Source organism: Halichoerus grypus, chromosome 2, assembly GCF_964656455.1.
Source record: "Halichoerus grypus chromosome 2, mHalGry1.hap1.1, whole genome shotgun sequence".
Lineage (NCBI taxonomy): Eukaryota > Metazoa > Chordata > Mammalia > Carnivora > Phocidae > Halichoerus > Halichoerus grypus.
The window spans coordinates 199,653,643-199,680,664 of NC_135713.1; the positions used below are offsets into that span (position 1 = coordinate 199,653,643).

Below are 27,022 nucleotides of genomic sequence, written 5' to 3' on the forward strand. Positions count from 1 at the left end.
ACATACACACACAATGGAATACTATTCAGCCATTAAAAAGAATGAAATGCTACCATTTGTGACGTGGATGGAACTTGAGGGCATTATGCCAAGTGAAATAAGTCAGAGAATGACTAATACTGTATGATTTCACATGTGGAATCTAAAAACAAAGAAAACCAAGCTTATAGATACCAAGAACAGATTGGTGGTTGCCAAGGGTGGGGAGTGGGTTAAGGGAGTCGAAAGGTACAAACGTCCAATTATAAATAAGTCACGGGGATGTAATATACAGCATGGTGACAATAGTTAATACTGTATTGCAAAAAATGAAAGAAATCCTGGTTTGATGGCAACTTATCTCATAAGTAACTCAGAGTTGGTTGGCATTTATTTCAAGTTCAACAATGTAGTTTTTTAAGCGTTCTGTGATCAGAAAGAACTAGCTGTGTGGCATTGAGTAGACTGCATCTCTCTGACCTTCAGTTTTCTCAAACGTCATTGAGAAGTACTAGAGTACCTGTCTTGAGGGTACTGAAAAGCTATTAGAGTGTCAAGGATATGCAGAGACGACTGCAGTTCCTGATCAACTGTGAGCTAAAAAAAGTTTAAGTGAGGAGAGTCTACACTGATAGAATTATGTTCCAGTAATGAGCTGTCATAAACCCCAGTGAGCCATTCCAAGAGAGGAAGACATCTTTTAAGATGTACACAGACAGGTCTTTCTGACTAGAGGGTAGTGACGCTTGATGCCACTGGAGAAGTCAGCTCTGGGAAGACTGAAAAGTGAGACACTTTGGACAGGCTGCAGTGTTGAAGAGGGATCGGGTTTTATTCTGGGTTATTCCACAGGCGGGACTGTGACCACTATTAACACCCGGGGGGAAGGCAGACTTCATCTCAGTCTTAGGAAGCACTTTTAAACAATTAGAGCAATCCAGAGATAGAGTGGCCCAATTTAAGAATTAGTCATCACCTTGTCACCAAAAGCTTTTCAGCAGATGTTGACTTCTGCTTACGGATCCTTTCAGAGGAAATTCCTGCATTTTGTAGGAAGTTGGACTAGATGGCCTCTCACGTTGCTTCCAGCATTAAGATTTAACTTTGTGGAAATTCCATATATGGGCTTTTTTTAAAAAAAGTGATACTCTGCTTCAGTAGCTTTTTTTCCATGTGGATTCAATGGATATAAATTCCTCGTTATTTAAAAGGTGAGTCAAAAGGAAAATAGCATGTAGCATGGTAGAGCAGCCCAAACAGTTCATCACGCATCTTAAAAACACAAGTCAGAGCAGTAGACAACTTCAAAGGGGACCAACCACACCATTGCCAGAAGTGCTGGCCAAGAAGCCAGTTGCTCCTGGAAAAATACATTTCCCAGCTTGGCATCTGAGCCTCGCAATTGCTGTCCAGGGAGGTGGAAGAAGAATGAGTTTATGGGCAGCCATAAATAACTAAGGCACTGAAATTCTGAAAATGGGCCAGTTTCTTCATTATAATTCAAGACCCAAATAGGAATGAGCTACTGTTCCAGTTTGAAGGTAAGAGAGCTGTAAACACCCAATTAGGAAAACCTAATGAGAATAATTATAAACTCTGTATTCAATCAAATAAGTGCTCTGCAGAATTCTTCACACTGAATCTTGAGTTGATATTTTTATCTGTGAAGATATGGGGAGGAAGAAATGGATATGATTTGGGGGAGGGGGTGCGATCTGCTGGGAATGCCAGAGAGGAGGATTGTGTATCTATATAATTGTGTATCTATATAATCTAACTTGAGGCTTATGTTCCTCAGAGGACAATGCAACTCAGGTCTGGAACTTCTTTGGAAACCTGCACTTTGGACAGAGGAGTCCTCGTGACTGAGTCCCTGAAACTGTTCCAGAATTTTGGCATTCTAAAAATGCATCTTGTCCTCTACATGGAATTCTTCTTCCCTATAGTCAGTCATTAAATAATCTTTTGTTATACCTATTATGTTCCAATATTTTTCTAGGTGCTTAATATTCAGAATTAAGACCTGGTGCCCAGAGCAGTGTTTATCTCAAGTTGCTTTGCTCTCTACTTGGTAGTTATATACTTGGTGTGAGTTGAAGGGAAGTTGGTAATGAGGGAAGAGCAGGGAATGGAGAGTCCTTTGCCTTGTCCTCCTCCTACAAGCATCCTTTTGCAAATGGAGTAAAACCCTATGATTAAATTTAAAATATGTGAGAGGCACCCACAATATGAAGTTTGTTTTTGCTGACACAGTGAAAGACCATTAGGTTTTTAAATAATTTACCCAGGAGGATAAATTTTGCCTTCTCCTGAGAGATTAACCCATATATTCCAGAAAGCCCTTCGACCTCCTCTTCTTTCCCCAATTTCAGTCCTCCAATACTGTCTTACACCCCTCCTGAAGGCTACGTTCAAATAAAATGGGCTTACCCTTCTCCTTTGCTTCATGGTAATAACTCAGTCTGCCCACACTGACAGGCAGTTCTTTTAGTAGAAGCTGATATTCCTTTATAACCCAGATAAGAGAATTTAATATTGTAAAGTCTTAAGCCAACTTCTCCAAGTTGTTTTTCTTATCCATCAGTGCATGAACCAAATTATTATTTAATGCAGAAGATACATGGAAAGAGCGAGGAGGAGTGGTTATTGGTACATATTCCATTTCCTTTAAGATTTTTTAAAGGTTTTTAAGGTTTTTAAACATGGGATCACATCAAATTTTTCCAAAGCACATTTAAAAATGCCTCACATCACCTTGAGAAATTCTGAAGAAGTAGATATCGCAAGAGCCTCTAAGAATCTGTACTTTTTCTTTTTGTACCTGAATCTTTCCAGATAATGTTGCTGATTGTCCGTCCAAGGCCTAGGGACCATTTTTCAAGCAGGGATTTTCAACCCTGGATGCAGATTAGAATCACATACAGAACCTTAAAAATTGTGTTGTCTAGGCTGTATGCTACACCAATTAACTCAATTTCCAGAGATGGAACTGAGCATCAGTACTGTTTCTCTCAATGGGGAGAGAGGCAATGGATCTTGATTGTTGTGACTTTTTAGTTAATGGAAAGAGAAGGACAAGGAGGCAGAAGTTGAGGGGGAAGAGAAGCATGAATATGCATTAACTCCTCCCTCTGTGTGTTTCCCCACCATGTGTTTCTCAACTGAAAGTTGGTTACTGGCTACTTTTTAAACTTGTCATCTTTGGCATGGAGAAGAAAAAGCAAGGAAGGTCTTCAACAAAAACCTCTGTTTTCCCCCTTCTTCAGAAATGATATGGATGTAATCATAGTAACAAAGAAATGAAATCAGAAAGGGCTCATCGAGCACCAGATCTGCTCACATTTTCACAGATAAATCTAACCACTAGAGATAAAACATGTAATCGTATAAAATTGGACTTGAATTCAGGTCCCAACACTTCAAATCCGAAGATCACTTTCCAATAAACAACAGAATGATCACTCCTCAGAAGAACTGGTGATGAAAAACCAGTAGAAAGAAAAACCCATATTTTTTATCTCAAACCATTCCATTACAGCATGTTACCTCTTTATTTTGTGTCATTTCTCACCTCACATATTTACCTTTTTTTTTTTTTTTTGGTGAAAATATTTAAGTCCCACACTCTTAGCAAATTTCAATTACACAATAGAGAATTATCAACTATAATCACCATGTTCTACATTAGATCCTCAGGCCCTGTGCATCTTATAACTGAAAGTCGATACACTTTTACCAACCTCTAGCCATTCCCACCCCACCCCTGCCCCTGGCAACCACTTTTCTACTCTGTTTTTATGAATTTGACTTTTTTTTTTTTAAGATACTACACATAAGTGATACTATGTGGTATTTGTCTTTCTCTGTCTCATGTAACTTAGCACAATAGTCATGAGGTTCATTCATGTTGTCATAAATGATAGGACTTCTTTGTATTTTAAGGCTGAATAATATTCCATTGTGTATACTCTATCACATTTTCTTTATCCCTTCATCCACCAATGGACACTTAGGTTTTTCCCATACCTTGGCTACTGTGAATAATGCTATGAACCTAAGAGTACAGATCTCTTTGAGATAATGATGTTGTTCCCTTTGAAACACCAGGAGTGAGATTGCTGGGTCCCACAGTAGTTCTAGTTTACATTTCTTGGGGAACCTTCATACTGTTTTTCCATAGTGACTATACCAGTTTAAAACCAACAGTATATAAGCATTCCCTTTTTTCTGCATCCTTACCAACGCTTATCTCTTGTCTTTTTGCTAACAAATGTGCAGCGATACCTCATTGTGGTTTTGATTTGCATTTCCCTGGTGATGAGTGATGTTGAGCACTTTTCATGTACCTGTTGGCCATTTGTATATCTTATTTGGGAAAAAGTCTATTGAAGTCCTCTGCCCATTTTTAATTCGTTAAATATTTTTTTTGGGGGGGTGCTACTGAGTTGTTTAACTTTCTTGTGTATTTTATATATTAACTCCTTATCAGATACCTGGCTTGCACATATTTTCTACCATCCCATAGGCTGCCTTTTCATTTTGTTGATGGTTTCCTTTGCAAAAGCTTTTTAGTAAAATGTAGTCCCATGTGTTTAGTATTTGCTTTTGTTGCCTTTGCTTTTGGTGTCAAATTAAAAAATAATGTATTGCCAAGACCAGTGTTAAGGAGCTTACCCTCTATGTTTTCTCCTAGGAGTTTAATTGTTTCAGGTCTTATGTTCAAGTCTTTCATCCATTTTGAGTTGATTTCTGTGTACGATATAAGAGAGGGATCCAGTTTCATTCTTCTGCATGTGGATAATTAGTTCTCCCAGAACCATTTATTGAAGAGACCATCTTTTTCCCATTGTATATTCTACATAATCATTCCACTACAGCACATTATCCCTTTATTTTTTTAAAGATTTTATTTATTTGAGAGAGACAGACAGAGACAGTGAGAGAGAGCACAAGCAGGGAGGAGAGGGAGAAGCAGGCTCCCCGCTGGGTAGGGAGCCTGACTCAGGACTCGATCCCACCACCCTGGGATCATGACCTGAGCCAGGGCAGACGCTTAACCGACTGAGCCACCCAGGCACCCTATTCCTTTATTTTTAAAGGTAATATTCAAAGATATACAACCAAAGGGACATAAATGATTATAGAATTTAAGGTACATAGTTTAGCAGCAATCTTGGGTCAATGGTAAATCAGTCTCTCTCATTCTCTCCCTCTTCTTCCTCCTCATATTTTGTATTTTCTTAGTTTATTCACTGGTACCCCTGAAAGAAATGCTTCTCTGCTTCACTTTTTTTTTTCCTTGTAAAACATATCCTCCACCAATTACTGATTATATTTCTCCTAAGTAGATGGGTGAGCTTTGTGAGAGTTTTAGAAAGATCAGTAATCGTAAAAAAATCAACAATCAAACTGGACCAAATGACTTTTTTTTTAATTGTGTGCTTCTGAGAGAATGGGGTACCCAATAAATACAGGAGTATGGATCTCTGAGTAGAACAAGTCAAAATGATTGCCTTTCCAATTATCACATTTTGCAATCTCTGCTGAGCTGATGTCCTACATGGTCGCTCTTTGTTCTGACACCTACCTGAAATAGCCCAGGGGTGCTTCTCATATTTCAGACTTTGCTTGGTTCTGCTGCTTCATCTAACTAGTAAACAGCACTGAATTTTCTAGCTGACTCTTTTCCCAAACTCCCTTCCAAGCAGACATTATAACCTAGACCAACAAATGACAAACTCACCTATGGACCAAATCTAGTTTTATCAGAACACAGCTAGACCCATTTGTTTGTGTATTGAATATAGCTGTCTTCATGCTACAATGAGTAGAATTGAGTAGTTGTGACAAACATTCTGGCCCACAAACAGAAGATGTTATATGGCCTTTACAGAACAAATTTGCTGACCACTTGATCTAGAAACTATTGCAGTGAATTAGAAATTTCTATTTCTGTTTCTAAACCTAATGTGAATAACTTCCTAAAACTACAAACCTGCCTCTAATTCACCATATTGCACATTCCACAATTCACAACTTATGGTGGGCAATTGGGAACAAAACTAACTTGACTGGTTTGGGGGAAATCATTACCATCCAAAAATCAGTAACTTGCAAGGGAATTGAAAAATTGTAAAGTTTTATGAGGTCAAACACAGCTCTATTTTTTTTTTTTTTGAAAGCATAAAAAGTCAGAACTAGATAGGCCTATTAATACTGAATTTTTGGGATAACCTTTCAGATGCCTATCAGTAATACTGTTATCTGAAGCTTCTCTTTGCTTTTGGAATATGTCAGGGTCTTTCCATACATTAAATATTAGTTTAAGAAACATATTTTTGAGCAGATACTAACACTTAAAAATCTTCCCACAATCATGAGAAAATAAAAATCCTCAGCAGCAAAATAGCAAAGTTCTTGCCTATTTATTAAATGTAAGTTAATGGTTGTTTTTGTTTTTTTTTTAATTTGTCACCTGGGGTGGGGAAATTTTAATTAGCTCCAAAAGAACATAAAGTCAAAGACTCCTGCATTAGCTTTCTAGTGTTGCTATAATCAACCTAGTGGCTTAAAACAATGCAAAACTGATTACCTTAAAGTCCTATAGATCAGCAGTCTAACACAGGTCTTTGAGCTAAAATCATGGGGTCAGCTGGGCCATACCTCCATCTGGAGTCTTTAGGAAAGAACCTGTTTCCTTGCCTTTTCCAGCTTTTAGAACTTGTCTGCATTCCTTGGGTCACAGGACCCTTTCTCCATCTTCAAAATCAACTGGTCAAGTCCTTCTCACTCTGACCTTCCCATCTGCCTACCTCTTCCACCCTTTTGATCACATTTTCCCAGCCCAGAGCATCCAGGATAGTCTCTACATTTGATGATCATCTGATTAACAACCTTAATTCCATTTGCAACTTTGATTTCCCTTTGCCATGCAATGTCACATATTCAAAATATTCATAGGTGCCAGGGATTAGAACATGGACATCTTGGTGGGTCATTATTCTGTCTACCACCACTCCAATTGTCATATGTGTTTTGGGCAACCAATGAGTGAAGTTACCCATCTGAAGAATATTCTTTTTTTTGTTTTTTTTAAAAGAATTCCCCCATTATCTGAATCTAGGTAAAAGAGAGGGCCCTGATTCCCACTATGGAAACACCATCTCCCATCCTTGACAGCTAGTGCACAAGACCAACTAGATGCACCCACCCTGAACTTTGAATCTTGGTAGACCACTTCAGCTATACAGGGATAGGTAAACATGATTCATGGTGCCTATGGCGATCATGGCAGTGAGAATTGTTGGGGGTGTGGTGAAGGTGGCAGCCACAGGAATCCAGATATGCTGGGGCTGAGCATTTGTTGAGCAGTACCAGTGGGGTGATACCAATAAAGTTCACCTAAGGAGAAGGCTCTTGTATATGATCATGCCCACTCTTCTTCCTACCTCACAATGATACTAATTTTTCTTTCCTACATTGGTTATTAACCATTTCTGCACCAGGTTCTCTAGGTCACAAACTACCCTGTATTCTTGTAATCCATTAATTTTTTTCATAAGTTAGCCATAGTCAGATTCTGTCTTGTAACTAAGAATTTTCACTGATAGGGGTTCTTTGGGGTAAGATTCTTTGCTTCTCTTTCATGTCTTGCTGTCCATAACACAGCCTGACTTATAAGTTCGGAGACTCTGAGAACACAGAACAAGTTGTCAGAAGGATAAGATAGCTTCATTGGTCAAGTAGGAGCTAAGAGAACTGATAATCCGGTAGGACTGCCCTTTATAGCAATGAGAGGAGAGTCCAATACACAGATTTTGAGACAATGGTAGAACTGGAATTGAATTGAGCCAATGTTCATAACTAAAGAGATAAATCCAGGATGTGAGAAATGGGAGCAGGACCCTAGAGGGAAAGGGTTTCTTTAGGTTCTTCCTTTTTGATAATTGAGTAATTCACAAAGAAAAGCTAACTTTGGAAGCACAATGAACAGAATCCAACTACTCAGGAGAGTTGGCAGGCAAGCATGAGATCATAACATTGCTATAAGGCCAATAGAGATCCAAACAGTTTAAAGAAAACCAGGCAAGAATATTTGTCTCTTAGCCTGAGCCAGCAAGTTGGGAATGAGGAAGTTTGTGGGCTGACAGGGATCACTCACAATCAAATGGACACTGGGTAGATGCCAGGTAGATGGACTACGGTCAGTAGAATTACTGATTCCACTCAGATGGTGCTCTGAGGGTTTGGATATATTTTTAGCTATGATTTTGAAATTAGGCAAAGTTGGACCCTTTGAAATGAAAGAAGAGCACTTTCATTTGGCCAGGGTTTGGGAAGAATGTGCCTGATGTGGGTTTTGATTAATCGATATTGTGGCTCATTCTCATCAGAAGACAACTGATGCTGGGCAAAATGTTCTCAGCAGACTAGAAAACAGATCTCCTTAACATTCAAACTTCTGCTTCACCTTTTCAGAACACAGTGCAATACTGGTCTTCCTACCTAAATACTTTTGGATTCAAGGGGTCCAAAGATGTCCTGAAAGATGTTTTAAAACCTCACATGCAGAGCTGTTATCAGATTCAATGCAACAAAATAAAATATATCGATATTAGGAAGGGAAGAAAAAAAGAAAGCTTAGACAACTCCGGAACAGAGAAACTACCGGTGTGGTCAACCAGTGTGTTTTCAGTTACTTTAACATCACAAATCAGCTCCAGTCTGAGCCATGACATAACTACATGGATAAGCAAAAGATTGATGTAGCACTGTGTGCACCACCAACCAGAACTTGACAATGACCAGAGACTTATAAAAACAAGATCTTGACATTGACCAGAGGCCTCTGAAATTCTTATTTCTTGATCATACTGTATTCCTCATTTCTTGGTCATTTTTTATTCCTCAACCTCTGCAAAGCAATGTTATTTCTTTCTGACCCCATGGGACTCTCTGCCTTCTTTGGCATGGGTTTTCCCTGGTTATGTTTTCAGGATACTCTGAAGGACACGAACAATCACAAACAGAAAGGACACAATCCTCATTCATGTTCCAATTAGGTTAGTGCACCTCAGTTATGTTTCTTGTTCTCCTCTTGTTTGTTGTTATTACTCTTCCTGTATTTGTTTCCAGACACCTTAAAAACATGAGTCAAGATCACTTTTTAGGTGATGGGAAGGTGGGAAAGGGGAAGGAGAGTCGGTAAGAGGGCACAGAGAATTTTCTTTATTTCCTTTATTTTCCTTATTTCCTGTATTAAATTCATTAATAAATTTACATTAATAATAATAAATTTATTATTTATTTGTATTGTGATAACTCATTTATTGTTTTCAGTATCAGGGGACTTTTTATGTGCCTCCATATCCCATTTTTTATGCTTTAAATGAGTCTTTGGGAGTAAATCTCTCATTTATACAGTGAGAGAAAGAACCATAAGATTCTTATTTATTAAGAATGCATATCTATCTTTTTCTTTGTCCCCCTGGGGTGTGTGTGTGTGTGTATGTATTGATATCTAAAGGTTTTCTTTAAACTAGAGTTTTATGAAGAAACAAAAATAAGATTTAAGAAAGGTTAAATAATAGATTGCTTGAAACTCACTGAAGTTCACCGAACCATCTGCTATGATGAAAATTGCACACATTTGTTGAAAACAAATGATAGGTACATTGAATTGACTTCAGAATTCATTTCCTTCTTTAAGCAGCTGGAGCCAATCCTTAAGCTGGTGAGTAATGGAGTGGATCTGGGACATTCAAGTTGTGTGCCCAATGTGCTTTGGGGAGCACAGTTTCTGGCTTCAGAACCATTTTCAGCGATCACTGATAATTCTTAACCTTTGCCTAATTATTTCTGAGCTCAATACAGCAGATGAGCATTGCAGGTTTGTGGTCTCTCTGTTGGAGCATTGTTCACCTATATTCTGAAGATGAGCTGTATGGGTGTACCATATTTAGTTGGGAAATGATACTTTCTTCTGGAAAGTAGAATTAAATATCAAATCCTTATTATACAGAAAAATTGCATACCCTGTGTAAGAGCATTAAACACTTTCTAAGACACACTCCCTCAGACACAGATGGGTGCTTGGGAAGCTACTCTTAATTGCTTAATGTCCAGTATGTGTTATATTCCTTTACGATGTCTCCTCAAGAAGAGAGAAGGCCATCAAGGTCTTGTTCCTCAAAATGGGCTTGGTGGACCAGTAACATTGGCAACATCTGGGAGCTTGTTAGAAATGCCAAATTCAGGCCCCACTCAGAACTATTTAAACATAATGTGTATTTAGCAAGACTCCCCATGTTACTCACATGTACATTAAAATGTAAGCGGTAACAGTCTATATAATCCATATTTCCAGCTATCTTAAATTAGTTATAGACAAGGCATGATATAAATAAATGAATTCACAAAAGAATGGATGAATGAATGAATGTCATGATTAAATGAACAGATGTTTCTATAGATATATAAATGAGTGAATGAATAAATAATTTTCCCTAAAAAATATAATCAAGTTCATAGAGTGACTAAGTAGTTTCATTAAGATGAAGTGAAGTCAATTATCTGAAACCCATTACCAAACAGTAAAAACCTACACAAAAGACAGTCTAGCATTGATAGTACAGGCCATCTGGTGACACATCACTGCATAGAATCCAGTAACAAAGTCTCAGAGAGATGCTTAGATAATTATGTTCATTTATTTTGTACGTAACTTAAAATACTTAGCCTTCATTGGTAAAATGCATGGGAAAGTGTTCATTAAGGACATTGGTGGATGACAGCATCTTATTGTGTATGTGACCATTTCCAACTATTGTTCCTTCTGTGTGAATTGAATTTTCCTGTGAGTGCTTGCTCTTCCCCTCCCTCCTTCTTTCTCCTCTCTCTCTCTCACACACACACACATACACACACGAACACACACACACACACACACGTTCAAACAAATACACACAACTGTCAATCTCTCCTCCATCCTGGAGTGTAGAACACAGTATCTCCATCTTTGTGTACACCAGAAAAATCTTGGCTTAACAGTGTGGTTGACTGAAAAATGTCAGTTTGAAGACATGACATTTTCAGTCCTTTGGGATGAAAAGTACATATTGTTCAGTTCAGAAATACCAACAACTTCAAGAACAGATCATTCCTCCCGATATGAGTGTGCATTGGGAAGGTTTTAAGCAAAGTTTAGCTCAGAGATATAGATAAAAACTGCATTAACTCTATTTTAAAGATACACAGTTTATTTTGATAGGTTGGAGGACCACTGAGCTAAGGAATAGAGAGAGTGGCAAACAACTGACATGGGATGCTCAGGAGTCAAGAAGAAATAGGACATTTCAAAACTTAACCTTGATGACATTGGGTAGTCAGGCATGTAATGGCAGGTGTATATTCAAGGCGTTTACATTTTAGCTATGGCTTAGATTTCATACAGGATGATAAATTATTGAAAACTGTTTATCTCCAGTACATTGACAGCTGAAGAAGGAACCCAAATTCAGAATAAACTGAAATAATTAATGTTAACAAGTTCCCCAGGTTATTTATATGCACAAAGAATCCAGTAGGAGTTGAAAAGGGGTAGTAGCCCAAAGACAAGGCTGGACATTTGCAGTCAATAAGGGTTAAGAATAGAGTCTATATTTTCATTTAAAGCTAGAACCACATATTTAAAATATAAATATAAGTCATGTATCTAAGAGCACACATTTTAAGTGAAGGTATTACTTGGATATCTCTGAGAGAATATCAGATTTTTAGCACAAAGATATTGGGTAAATTGAACACATTTGCTAGACCTTCAAAATTATACTGAGTACAATAAAACATTTATGAAAACTAGACAGTTGATAAACAACTCAAACTAGAGCAAGTAAAATTCATAAATAGGATAAGCAATTTGAGATATTAAAACCATTCAAAATTAAAAGGAAATGACATTTTGCCCCTTAAATAACCACATTTAAAATTCAACCCCAATCAATGCTAAAAAAAAGGATGCAATAAAGCTGGCAAAGTTATTTAATGCTGTCGACACTATAAATTGATTAACCCATTTAAGAAATACATTTTGAACTGCATTTAAAGAAATAATAACCCATTTATAGGAAATCATCCCAAAGTAAGAAAGAAATGTATGAAGTTACTTAACATAGCATGATATGCAATAGGAATAGTCAGAGGAAGTGAAATTTCTCACATTAAAACCACAATAATTCCAGTGAAATATTGCATAACTGTTTATTATGTACACCTGTGGTAATATGGCAAATGCTTACACATTTTAAAACCAGAAAATAAAATTGAATCAATGAAGATTAAATACTTAGAATAAATGTAAAAAATGTGCAAGACTATATGAGGAAAAGTTTTATTTATTTTTTTAAAGATTTTGCTGAAGAGAGACAGCATGAGCAGGGGAGAGGGACAGAGGCAGAGAGAGAAGTAGACTCCCTGCTGAGCAGGGAGCCCGATGTGGGACTCCATCTCTGGACCCTGGAATCATGACTTGAGCAGAAGGCAGACGCTTAACCAACTGAGCCACTCAGGCATCCCGTTTTTTTTTTTAATTAAATTTTTTTTAAAGATTTTATTTATTTATTTGACAGAGAGAGACACAGCGAGAGCAGGAACACAAGCAGGGGGAGCGGGAGAGGGAGAAGCAGGCTTCCCGCAGAGCAGGGAGCCCGATGCGGGGCTCGATCCCAGGACCCTGGGATCATGACCTGAGCTGAAGGTAGACGCCTAACCGACTGAGCCACCCAGGTGCCCCTATATGAGGAAAAATTTTAAACACTACTGAGAGGCATAAAAATAGACTTAAATAAATGGAAAAGTACTAATTGTTCTTATATAGGAAGATTAGACTTTACAAGGATGTCAGAACTCCCTAAATTTATGAATTCTAGGCAATCTCAATGAAAATATTAAGTGAGCCATGTATAGAATTAGGCAAGCTGATGATAAAATTTATTTAGATAAACAAACATGAAAAACTCTCCAGCGAAATGCACACAAAAGAGGGAAAAAAGTGACCAAGGGAATTAGCTATAATGAGATATACAGTAAAGCTTCCAAAACTACAAGTTGTGGTATTGGTACATGATCAGAGAAGTAGACCAGGGGAATAGAATAGAAAGTTCAGAAATGGGTTCAAATACATATGGAAGCTAAGTGAATGATAAAGGTAGCATCTCAAATCTATGTGGGAAAGATGGTCTCTTTAATAAATGATGCTGGAATAATGAAGTAACCATTTGAATAAAATCAATAAAATTATATTCATACCTTCACACCATACACAAGAATAAAGCCCAAACTGGATCAGGGATATAAATGTGGGGGTTAAAAAAAAAGAAACTATGCAAATAATAGAAGAAAACATGGATGAATTCCTTTTTGACCTTGATAATAAGAGAAGGTTTTCTACAATTCATAATCCATAGGCAATAAAAGAAAAAATAATAGATTTGCATAAAAATAAAAATTTTGCATGAAAAAACCACCATTAAATCAAAAAACAATTGACAACAAGGAGAAAATATTTACAACATATATCAAAGACAAGTGACTATTATCTTTACATTTGAAAATTTTTTAAATATTGAAAATCAAATATGGGAAAATGACTTGATGGAAACAGGAAAAAATATTAACAGGCAATTCATAATATAAGGTTCATAATATAAGGTTAAAGTGGGCATCTAATGTTTGATAAATACACACTTATAATTAAATAAATAAAAATTAAAACACTGAGATACTATTTTTTACCAATAGACTAACTTAAAAAAAAAAAACCCACAATGTAGTGTATTGGAGAAGATTGGGGAAGTTGGCATTGCCATGTACTGTTGGTAAGAATGCAGTTTTGCACATTCTGAAAGAAAATTTAGCATTACCCAACAAAACTATATTTACACTTGCCTTTTGGCACAATAATCTCACTTCTAGGAACCTACCCTGAAGATACACGTACAGTAGTATGAAAGCATATATGTCCGAGATTATTCCTTCTAGCACTGTTTGTAATAAGAAATAATGCATAAACCTAAATGTCCATACACAGCAAAGTGGTTAAATGAATTATGGTACACCCACCTAATGGAGTGCTATGCAGCTGTTAAAAATGGGTAAGATCTCTGTGGAATGATAGAGTGATATCCAGGATATAATGGTAAGAAAAAAATATATACGAAAGATGACTTAGAATGTTCTAGTCTTCATGTAACAAAGAAGGGAATGTAAGAAACTATACATGTATATTCTTATTTGCACAACAGAAAAAAGATAAATCAGGGACTAAAAAAGATTGGTCACCTACAAGGGAATGGTTGAAAGGAGTAGAAAGAAAGGATAAACAGGTATGGGGTTGTAAGAGTGAGGAGAAATGGCATGACATTGTGTGTATCTTCTGGTATAGCTCTGACTTTTAAAGCCATTGCAATTAACCACCTTCCCAAATTAATGCAATATTAAAATCAACCAGAATGTACTGGGAGAAGCCCAAAAGGTAATAAAATTGTATCAAATGAACCTATCTGCATTACAAATTATAAAATCATACTGGAGGGGTGGGGAAGGAAATAAGTAACATAAATAACTTCGGGAAACAATTTGTTGACTGGATTCTGTACTCTAAAGATCAAAAGAACTAGGGGCACCTGGGTGGCTGAGTTGGTTGAGTGTCCAACTCTTGGTTTTGGATCAGGTCACGGTCTCGGGATTGTAGAATCATGTCCCATGTCAGCTTGGCACAGAGCGTGGAGTCTGCTTGAGATTCTCTCTCTCCCTCTCCTTCTGCTCCTCCCTCCACTCTCACTCACTCTCTCAATAAATAAATAAATAAATAAATAAATAAATAAATAAATAAATAAATAAATAAAATCTGTCAAAAGAACTATACATAAATACTAATTCTAGTTAGCAAATCTATCTCTCACAAAGGTATTGGTTAGTTATTGCTTTACAACTTTATGTGGGTATCATATTGAAGGAACCAAAGCCTTTTTAAATATAATGAGAGCCAGCTGTGTCACTGTGGGAAGAAGAAGTTACAAATAATGAAAGAGGAAGGCTAAAATGAACCCTATGGCATTGCATTGGAACCAGAGTTATCAATATGAAATCACACACACACGTACACACAAACACAGATTTGTGTGTGTGGAGGGGTTAGCAGACATGCATACATTCCCTAACTCTGTATGCTGGGAGGGCCTGAGAGCAGTGAAACCCTCATAACAATGAGCACCACTAGCACCCAGACGTTGGTTCCTAAGCACTGTTCTCTAATCAGAGGAACCAGGGCTGCCTGAAGAAGTGATCAATTGCAGGGCTGGGGCAGAGAAAATGCACAATGAGCTGGAGCATTTGTAGTACCAAAAATAAGAATGTGTTCAGAAAAGGATGGAGCATAACAAAAGGACACAGAATCCAAATTGAAGGGTGTCCTAATGGCCAAGTATAGAATAATCCGAGCAAAATAATAATAATAATTGTATTGGACTACCACTCGTAGAACAAAATAATCATCCATGAGCCCATACAAAACTGAATAATTGAAGGAAAAAATTAATGTCTCAGAAGGGACAGCTCTTTCTTGCATAAGATACCTATTTTTTCAAAGATTTTATTTATTTATTCAGAGAGTGCAAGTAGGAGGAGGGGCAGAGGGAGAGGGAGAGAGAGAATCTCAGTCAGACTCCATGCTAAGCATGGAGCCCTATGGGAGGGGTTCCATCTTATGACCCTGAGATCATGACCTGATCCAAAATCAAGAGTTGGAGGCTTAACCACTGAGCCACGCAGGTGCCCCCATAAGATTTCTATTAATACATTTAGAAAGAAAGAAGGGAATGGAATATCACCCATGGGAAAACACCACCGTAATTATTGTTGCAGGCAAGATCTACCAATGAACACTAAAATTATTAAAATTATATATTTTTGAGGAGAACAGGATATTCACACAGCCTCAAAGTATCTTCCTCAGGATATTTATTATCTTCTGTCAGATACAAAAGGAAAAATGGTAATTTTGCAGTGTATAAATGCAGCAGATAACACCTTAATCAAGAGATCAAGAACATCATCCGTGGTAACGCACAACATCACGGACATCATGATATGATGCACTGAGGAGAACACAACTTTACTTATATCATGTTTTTGCCAAAAATACAGAGCCTCATTCTAAGGAGGAAAGAAAACTTTGGACAACCCCAAATTGACTTTCTACAAAATAGCCAACGGGTAGTCATCAAAAGTGTCAAAATCTGGAAGACAAGGTAAGATTGAGGTACTGTTACACATTGGAGGCAACTCAACAGACATAAAACTAAGTATGATGTGAGATCCTCAGTTGGATTCTACAACACAAACAGGATATATGTAGAGGAACTGGCAAAATCCAAATAAGGTCTATAGTTAACAGTATTGTACTAATGTTAATTCCTGGTTTGATCATTTTAATGTGTTTTATAAGATGCTAACATTAGGGGATGCTGAGTGAAGTGTTAAGGGAATTCTCCGTGTTACTTTTGCAACTTTTCTATAACTCTAATATTAGATCAAAATCAAAAGCTAAGAAGATGAATTTATACTATGATTTCTCAGATCGATGGCTAATTAAAAAATTGGTATTCAAAACTTGGATAAAAGTTTTAAAAGAACATGGAAGAGTCAAGACTGGTGTTAGAAGGATGGATATTCAGGATATGTATATATACATTTATAAATATTGTCTGTAATTTTGCATATGGCTTGCATGTGACTGAATTATATCTGACTATTGTTAATGGTACTTCTTTGATGAAGGACAGGAACATCACCAGTAAAATCTAGTGAAGATTTTGGGAAATGCAGATGTATAATTCACATAATCACAGTATCAGACTTTACATTTGGCAGGGACCTTGGAAAAGCTTTGGCCAATATAACATTTCACAAGAATAATTAAATAATAACTATCTCTCCATTCATCCTCTCATCTCCCATACATTGTCCTCATTTTAAGCAACATCTAACTTCACACTCTACCTTTACTTCCTGAAGTGTGTTACATGGAACTCTTCCTCTAAACCATCTCTCTAAGGTGCTTCTTATTCTTCTTTCAACTTCTCTGAAACTTATTATCCATTGTTATATTGTCATCAGGGACTAGCTCACTAAAAGAAAAACTGAAAATGGAATTTAGGTGTTAACTTTGTAGTAGCGCACTTAAATGGAGAAAAGCTGGTGTTAGCCTAAGGCAGTTACTAAGAGTAGAACATCAGGCTGTCATAATATTTGGTTGATGTGGATTTTTGAAGAGAGGGATAATTATTTCAGATTAGCCCCAAGAACACACATATGCATGATAAAAGAGCTCACATTGCTTTCTTTTCATTGAAAATGGATTTGTTTTTCCCCCAGCAAGCTAGAACAGCAATAGGATTTTTTTTTTTTTTTCGGAAAAATGCATGTTGGAACATTAAACTCTACAGTTTATAAAATCAGAAACATTTCTCAGAAAGTAAAACAAAAAAAATTACAATATATTTTTATTCCCTCAAAAGTAGCCAGTGCTTATTTTGCCTGGTCAAGTAAGGGAGATATATATACATATACATTTTTTTTTAAAGATTTTATTTATTTATTAGAGAGAGAGAGAGAGAGAGACAGCGAGAGAGGGACACAAGCAGGGGGGAGAGGGAGAAGCAGGCTTCCCGCGGAGCAGGGAGCCCGATGCGGGGCTCGATCCCAGGACCCTGAGATCATGACCTGAGCGGAAGGCAGACGCTTAACGACTGAGCCACCCAGGCGCCAGGGAGAGATATATTAAGTGAGGGAGAAGAGGAGGTTCCCAGAGCTCCTGGACCCTCACCACTCACTCCATCCACGCTCCTCCCCAAATGCTCAGGTGATGCTGTATGTGTGTTTTCTAGGTTACAGCTATTTCTGAAGACATGCTCTGGGTCATTTTCTAGTGGATTTTGCTGACACTTGGCTACACAGCTTTTATGAAAGTTGTTTCACTGCCTGGGAGAGATCAGAAGAGAACTTAGATTGCTTTTGGTTTGTATCATTAAAAACTGGTGTTTCTGTTGGTTACCAAACCATTTACCCCCAGGTGCCATGGCATCCCTGTCTTTGGTCGACACTCTAGCCTTACCAACCTCTTTCCCATTCCTCTGCACCAGTAAAACTATTCTTGCCTCAGGCCTTTTGCACTTGCCATTTCTTCTGTCAGGAATGAGCTGGTAGTTCTTCCCATGGTTGTTCCTTTCTCATTTTCAAGTTCAGCCCAAATATTATTTCTCCAGATAGGCTCTCTCTGCATAACTCCCTATAAAGTAGACCCTGCCCCATCTTCAGAAGGAGTTTTCTATTACAAAACACTCTATTGTCAAGGTGCTTGTGAATTCCAAAATCATCTATTTACTGTTCTTAATTTTTTTATTTTTTGGTTTATTCCCCCACCCCCACCCCACGCCCACCCCCATGAGAAAGCAAGGGCCATAAAAGTAGAGGCCATGTCTCTGCTTACTCTGTTCTAGATATTGTCCTAACGGTAACTCTGTGAAGTTGAAACTATTACCATTTTACAGTTGAGAAACATGTTTCAGAGATTAAAGGTCATATAGTTAGTGAGCAGGAGAGCCACAATTCAAACTCAGGCAGAGAGAATCAAGCTGCTCTTAGCTGTGCGTTATTGAACTTCAAGGATTCAATAAAATCAAGTACATAAAATACTTGCCACAAGATCGGGCACATAGCACTTAATAAATAGCTGTGTGATCCCATAAAATCTTCAAAATCACCCTAGGAAAGAAAATACCCTATCTGCATAGAATGTATATAATAAATGAGGTCATAGTTTCTAGTTGAGGGATGAAATGGTTTGCCCAAGGAAGTGGTACAGAGAGATTCACTGAACTCAGCCTGGTTTGCTTAGGTCTTTGCCAGGATACTCAATCCCTGGTAAACAAGGACAGTCGGTCAGCCTCGTGGAGTCCTTATTGTAATCAGCTCTACTTGACTCCCATACCCTTCCTCTCTTCCTCCCAATATTACAGTAGCTAGGCTTGTGCCTCAAGATCTATACTGAATTTCACTGAACTTATTGAACTTAATTTTCTTCCCCTATTGAGACTATGTGCAGTAACTTTCTGATATTTCTGAAATAGCAGAAAATTTGAGACATTCGTCTCAAGACAAATTCATGGAAGCTGTCTTGTATTAAATCAACCCTTAGAACCCTGAAAATTGTACTGTTGCAAGCGCAGTATTATGTGCCTACAAACAGCTGGCCCAGCTGCCCAGCCATGAGAATTTCCCTGCCGAAGGGAACCAGGTGATTGCTTTGACATCCCCGGCATTTAATTGAAGCCTTTTAGACAGAACACGATGTCCTGTGAGCTCTGCTCAAGCCAGCACATCACATAAATGAGCACCGTAATTCTAGACAATTAAAGACAGCCCAAGAATACTCCCTCACAGTTGAATCTCATTATCAATGTCAAAGGGACTTTAGGGATGGGAACGGTTTTCACAAGCAAAGGACTGAGATCTTTTACTGCTTTTCAAAAGATTGAAGAACAGAGAGGAGGCAGGGAATGCTTTAAGACAAGTTGTGCCTGGATGGAGAGAAGTTCTTCGTGCCACTTGACGCACTTTTTGTTTGTTTTGGGTTTTGGGTTTTTTTGTTTGTTTGTTTGTTTAGTATCCTGGCAGAATAAATTAAGGAATTAAAATCATTGTATTTGGAATTCTGCACCACACCTTAACTTTGATGATAAAGAATATATTCTAAGGGCACTGAAGGTCCAGATCAATTTTCCTCACTGTTTATAAGCACAGGATAACTGCAAAACCTCTGATTTTCCTACTTGGAAACTGTCAAAATGTTCACTTTCTAAAGAATAATCAATCAGGTTCTGGAAGCTTATCTGTGAGCTCTGTGGATTATCTCTAGCATGCAGAACTTTATGTCACACACTGCTTCATCATCCTCCTTCACAACCTACTAACCTTTACGTCCCTGGGCTTTCTCATACAGATAACAGATCTCCCATTTTTGAAATCTACTGAAGAGTTTGGAATTCCAAGATTCAAAAGTTGGTTAGATTCCTATGAAAGATATTTAGAGTGATTATACAATTACTAAATCACTCAATCAATCTTTGTTGAACACTTACTATGTGGTTCCAGCACTTTTTAAGACTTGATTTGCTTGGGACCCTTAGTTCTGGATTGGCCAAGAGATAAAGAAATACAGCATACACTTTTATGGTTATTTCTGAGAAAATTGTATGGTAGGAGCTATTCAAGAATATAACCTATATAGAAGTTAATTACAGGCCACAAATCAGATATTTATCCCCATGGCGGTGCTAAACTATTTCTTAATTTATACTAATGTAAGCTATGAGGAAGGAATAGGAACAAAATTGATTATTAGTTTCCCAGGATTTTGCCTAATTTAAACATTACTCCATTTTTTTCCTTACATGTTTTGATTCTAGTTTTGTTTATATTTCAGAGTTACTCAAGAACCTTTGCCCTTCAATGTCTACATTTTGTTTGATTTTTGCTAGCTTTGTTTTGATAAAGAAATTATCCCCATTTCCCTTCAGCCACTTGCTCTCCGTATGACCTTGGACACATCATGTATCAGACTCTCAAAATCTGTTTCCTTATCTATAAAATGTTGACAGCGTTAGTACATTCTTCAGAGTTTCTGAGAAGATTGAGTCAGAAAATTTAAATAAAACTCTTAACATATTACCTAGCAAGAAAAACAGTATTACTACCAATCGTAAAGAGAAAAAAATAAGGTTATACTTTTAAAATGACTGTTGCCAATAATGATAAGTTTTGAGCACTTACTATGCATTTATACTGTATGTTTCAGGTATTTAGGATCTCATGTAATCCCCAACAACTAGGTACTATTAGTATTCAATTTTATAGATGAAAAATAGTGCTAAACAGGGAAGTTAAATAACATCCTCAAGGTCGCATAGCCAGTAAATGATAGAATCATGATTCAGACTGTATTAGAGAATAACTCTGGAGTCTACACTTGCATCCATTAGGCTATGCTTCTTCTTATACCAGTAATAGTTATAAAAGAGTGATTTCACGGTTCCCAACTGAACATTTTATTTTTTTTTAATTTTTTATTTATTTGCAAGAGAGAGAATGAGAGACAGAGAGCATGAGAGGGAGGAGGGTCAGAGGGAGAAGCAGACTCCCTGCTGAGCAGGGAGCCTGATGTGGGACTCGATCCCGGGACTCCAGGATCATGACCTGAGCCGAAGGCAGTCGCTTAACCAACTGAGCCACCCAGGCACCCCCCAACTGAACATTTTAACAGGAAAAAAAAAAAAGAAAATTTGGTGGGAAGTCTTCAAGGTCATAATCAAGAAATTAGATTATATGTAATATATGTTATTTGTGATAGCAATATATTAAAAGGTACTATGTAGCTATGGCCTATGAAAATACAGTGCATTTGTTCTAAAATTATCATGTAAAATGAGATCAAATATTATAAATATTTCCCTCGAAGATTATTTAAATCTCTCAGGATATATTATGATTACTATTCTTCGAATGTTAATTAAGACCCCTAAAGAATACATTGCAGTTAATTTGTATACATACACATATCGCTGTTTATACTGAAGTATTTTGAATGTATAGTCTACAGATAAAATGACAGTTGCTGGGATTATCAGAGAAATTCATCTCCTCAGCAAACTCTAGCAAATCTACTTTAGTTCTTTCCTGATCCCTATGCAGACTACTCTGAATCTGTCCAGAGATTTTGAAGCATTAACCATCATTCTTTCCATCTTAATTTGATCATCATCTACTGGTATCCCTCCAATCAGGAGTGACTTCCGAGAGACAAGTGCATTTCCGCACAATGGGATCGTCCATAGCTTGTGGATTGGAATTAGAGGCTGGTATGTAAGGATGCTTTGCAATTCCTAAGTTCACCACAGCCACACTTGAATAAAAAAGTATCTAGGGGCACCTGGGTGGCTCAGTCAGTTAAGCACCTGACTCTTGATTTCGGCTCAGGTCATGATCTCACAGTTGCGAGACCGAGTCCCGAGTCGGGCTTCACGCTCAGTGTACAGTCTGCTTGAGATTCTCTCTCTCCATCTCTCTGTTCCCTCCCCACCCTGTAACCACGCTCTCTCTCTCTCTTTCTCTCAAAATAAATAGATAAAGTCTTTAAAAAAAAGATCTAAGTAAAATTAAATTTCACCTTGAATGAGTGATATGAAATTCACTCAATTTTTACCGGGCTACCTCCCTTCATCAAAGAAAACTAGGGAAATATTGTGTTAAGCTGGAGAAGGTTCTCCAGTTCTCAATGCAAATGCAGTGTTACATGGTCACATCCAAGATGGTCCTCTTGTTAGGAGCTAATTGGAGAGTTAGGCAGTCAGGGGCCAGGGTTCCCAACAAGAAAATATGGAGTCAGGACAGCTAAGATAAAACAGCACTGACATCCTGTTTTGCAGCTTAGACAGGACCACACTGACATTTTTGCAGCCTTTGCAGAAACAACTTGTGCAAAACGTCCTAAAATAAGACAACTAACCACAAAAGCATTTGTCAATATTACGGGCAAGGGGCAGTGAAGACCTAAGCCCCCAGATGTCAGCAAAAAAAGACCATCAGCATGTGGACATTAACCTAATAGATGGACAGATACATGACCAAAGCCCTAATTGGCAGGACTCAGAACACCCTGATTGCTTAAGAAAGTTCCACAAAAGAGCTCATAAAACCCCTTAAACTCAGAAATTCCGAGGGCAACCCACTTGGGTCCCACTCCCTCTCTGGGAGCTTTGTACTCTTGCTCAATAACCTTTGCTTTGTTGCCACCAACCCTTTGTCTGGTCTACCTCTTCATTCTTTGAAGTGGCGTGACCAAGAACCGTGGGCACTAAGGGGACACAAACCCTGTCACACTCTCCGGTCATAGCCGGTGTCTCCAGCATTTCCCTTGAGTAGGAGAACTTATGTCTTAAGTAAAAATATCATCCAAAGATCCATAAAATGGGAACAGTCTGCATATTTGAAAACTATTTTAAGAATATCAATGCTCAATATTCATAGGTATGCTTGGCCTCATGTAGCATAAAAATAAACTCTTCACCCAAGTAATTGCTAAATAATTAGAACTATGTGTTCCTTTCTGCTCCCAAAATGAAATCTATTGGTAGTTGACTAAGAAAATCAGCTAACTAGATTGCGGTGGGGGGGTGGGGGGATCAATTGTTTCATACATATTATCTACAGACACTTAAACAATTTTATATACTTTGTAAAAGATGTAATCAACATAAATGTTTTCGAAATCTTCTGTTCATCTTTAATGGATACCCAGAAACAGATTTTATTAAAAATAATTCTGAAAAATAAAACATTTTGCAGAGGTTCTTATAATTGACATTCAAAGCAAATTAGGGATGAATTTGGAAAGAAAGTAAAACCTTCTTCTTCTGATTGAGGAAACAGCAAGAAGGGGTGGGGGTAGGCTACACATTGGCAAATACCACATAATGAACCTTGTGAATGCGGTAAGACGGACCTCATATGACTTTCAGGTTTGAAGGCATATTCTAAGGGCACAAATACAAATGAATCTGTGAAACAGGCAGAAAGCAACCAAACGTGTGCACGTCACTGTCAGCAAGCAGAGAGAGACCTGCAGAAATACCAAAAATGGCACAGCTGCCCCTTCATGGGCCAAACATCCGAAAAGTGTCTGCTGAATACTAAGTAGGGAACCTACTATGCTTAAAAGTACCACCATGGACACTTTGGTTAGAAACTTGCTTATAGTCTTGGCGTTGTTCAGGAAGAGCATGATCCGAGAGGCACAAAGTGTTGGTTCTCTCTCTGTGTTTTCCATTTGCCTGATGTGATGAGTAACAAAAATGGCATTTTATTTTGGATTAGATGTTGTATGCATTGAGTTCACAACTATTAGTTTATTGGCTCTCATGACAAGTTCATGCGGAGGGAGTTTTATTACCTCTGTTTTACAATAGCAGAAACTGAAAACTGAAGGCTAGGTTAAATGACTTTTCTCATGCTCTCTCCACCTCTCCAAGCTCACCATCCAAAAAAAAAGGAAAGAAAGAAAAGAAAAGAAAGGAAAAGAAGAGAAAAGAAAAGGAAAGAAAACATTGAGGAGGCAAGATTTTCAGCTCAGCCTTGAAAATTCTAGGACATAATTCTATACTTGTCAAAATCTTATGATATGAAATTTTTCTTTTCCTTTTCAATCTTAATAAATAAAGATTTCTGTGTCTTGAGCAGCCATGTGCTTCTTTCTAGATCTCAGCTATGCCTACAGAAAGCCTGTGTTGTTTTTTTTTTTAAGATTTTATTTATTTATTTGAGCGTATGAGCAGGGGGAGAGGCAGAGGGAGAGGGACAAGCAGACTCCCGCTGAGCACAGAGCCCGATGTGGGGCTTGATGAGGGGCTCGATGCGGGGCTCAATCCCAGGACCCTGAGAATATGACCTGAGCTGAAGTCAGACACTTAACTGACTGAGTCACCTAGGTGCCCCTGAGAAAACCTCAGTCTTTATGGCCAAATTCAAAGTGACACTACCATGCTAATGGTGAATTATCATGACCCAGTTTATAGGTAAAGCAATTAGTAGCTTCCTTACTGAGCGAAACCATATATGAAACATGATAGAAGTAACAGCAAATAGCGTAACAATGGTGGTACCTGGAGGCAAAAGAAGGAAATTTTAACTTACTGTCTAGAGTTTTCAAATCAGAAACTTTTGCAAAAGAACAAGAATGAAGTTACTGTCCCCCAAAATATGCATTTTTCACAGCTGTACAAATGTATTTCTAAATGGCTTTTTAAGAAAGGGCTTTATATGGGGGCCTAGCTGACTCAGTAGGTAGAGTATGTGACTCTTGATCTCAGGGTCATGATGAGTTCAAGCCCTGCATTGGGCTTGGAGCCTACTTTAAAAAAAAAAAAGGCTTTACTAATTTACACTGTGCCTGAAATATACACACTAATTTCACTAATTTGCACCAGCCTGGGGTTGATAGACATCATTTAGAGCTTAAGAGATATCATTCTATCTATTCATACATGATACAATTCTCATAACAGAATTCTTGCACATCCCTTTAATACTTAATAAAAGGACCTCCAAAATGCACGGTCATGCTATTTCTGGAGGAAGTGGTCAAAATGCCTGGATTTAAATTTTCCTAATGCTAGTTTCTGGTATCTTTGTAGTATCTTTTTCAAGCATTTTCCTTTTTTTAAAGAAAGAATTTAGATAGATTCTCTTGTAATTTCCCTTTCTTGTTTTAAATTGGTATTGACTTAATATTACTTTCCTACAGTTTAGAGGATGAGTTATTTATGATCAGGAAGATAAGACCCTGAGACCATAAGTGAATTGCAGACTAAGTCAGAAGGGTCATTGTTATGCTTATCATTATTTTTTTTCTTAAATCATTTGTGGAAGTAGTTTCTTTTAGGTTGAAGCTGCTGTTCCTCATGTAAGAATGTTAGAATTTGAAGGCTTTCAGTCCTATCACCAAGGATACAAAGCAAACTGGTTTCAAATTCCAAATAACCAAACCACCATAACCTGGATTTCTGGATTCCTGGGGGAAGGAATGCATTTCCTATATAGTACTCTACCTACTTATCTGTGATCATCTATTGGTTTTATATAACTATGGTTGAGAACAGAGTAATTCTATAATTGAACATATTCTCTGCTAAAAAAAAATAGGAAAGTGGCAGACTTTGGCAGCTTTTAGGATTCATTTTTCATGCTTCATGTGTATTTAAACCTAAATAATGATCATTTCCCAACTTCTCCTATTCCAATAATATTTCATTTGGAAAAGCCAATGTCATTAACATAGCAGTGGTACTTTCCCCCCCGGAAGGAATTAATGCCTCATGTATTTGTATTTGTGGGGAGACCCCTCACCAAAATCATTATCGATGACCCTTCTGCATTTCCTTACGGCAGAGACCACATCCTTGAGAATTATGTCAAAAGCATTCACTCCGAAATATAAAAGGAATTCTTAAAACAAAAAGAAAATAACTCAATTAAAGAATGAGCAAAAGATCTGAGTAACCACCTCATTAGAGAAGACATGCACGTGGCAAATATGCATATGAAAGACCCTCCACAGCATATGTCACTAGGGAAGTACAAATTTAAACAACTATGAGATACCACTACACGCACCTATTAGAATGGCCAAAATGCAGAACACTAACAACACCAAATACTGGTGAGGATATACGGCAGCAGGAATCTCCTTCATGGCTGGTGAGAATGGAAATGGTACAGCCACTTTGGAAGACAGACAGTCTTACAAAACTAAACAGACTCATAGCAAACAATCCAGCAATCACGTTGCTTGGTATTTATCCAAAGGAACTGAAAACACATCCACACAAAAACCTGCACACAGATGGTCTATAAGCAGATTTGTTCTTAATTGCCAAAACTTGGATGCAACCAAGATGTCCTTCAGGAGGTGAATGAATAAATAAACTTTGGTTCATCCAAACAATGGAATATTATTCAGCACTTAAAAACAACAACAAAACAAAACAGAAGAGCTAGGGGACTATGAAAAGACATGGAGGAATCTTAAGTGTACATTACTAAGTAAGAGAAGACAATCTGAAGAGGTGACATACTGTAGGATTCCAACTATAACATTCTGGAAGAGGCAAAACTATGGAGACAGTGAAAAGATCAGTGGTTACAGGGGAAGGGTGTGGATGGGGGGGGATGAATAGACTAAGCACAGAGGATTTTGAGGACAGTGAAACTGTTCTGTATGATACTAAAATGGTGGATATGTGACATTTACATTTGCTAAAAAATAAAACCCATAAAATGTACCATTTTTGGTGAACAAATGTTCACCAAGAGTGAACCTTAATATAAACTATGGAATTCGAGTGATAAAAATATAGGAATGTCGGTTCCATTT

General features: G+C 37.6%; 1 long non-coding RNA gene across 1 annotated transcript; it reads left to right on the top strand.

Annotated features, from left to right (window-relative positions):
- Window positions 1-1,360: 1,360 nt before the first annotated feature.
- LOC118530369 (uncharacterized) lies at window positions 1,361-24,253 on the top strand. Its single transcript, XR_013445437.1, has 3 exons — window positions 1,361-1,520; window positions 16,183-16,286; window positions 24,123-24,253. It is a non-coding gene; the product is annotated as an uncharacterized LOC118530369 (long non-coding RNA).
- Window positions 24,254-27,022: the final 2,769 nt, after the last annotated feature.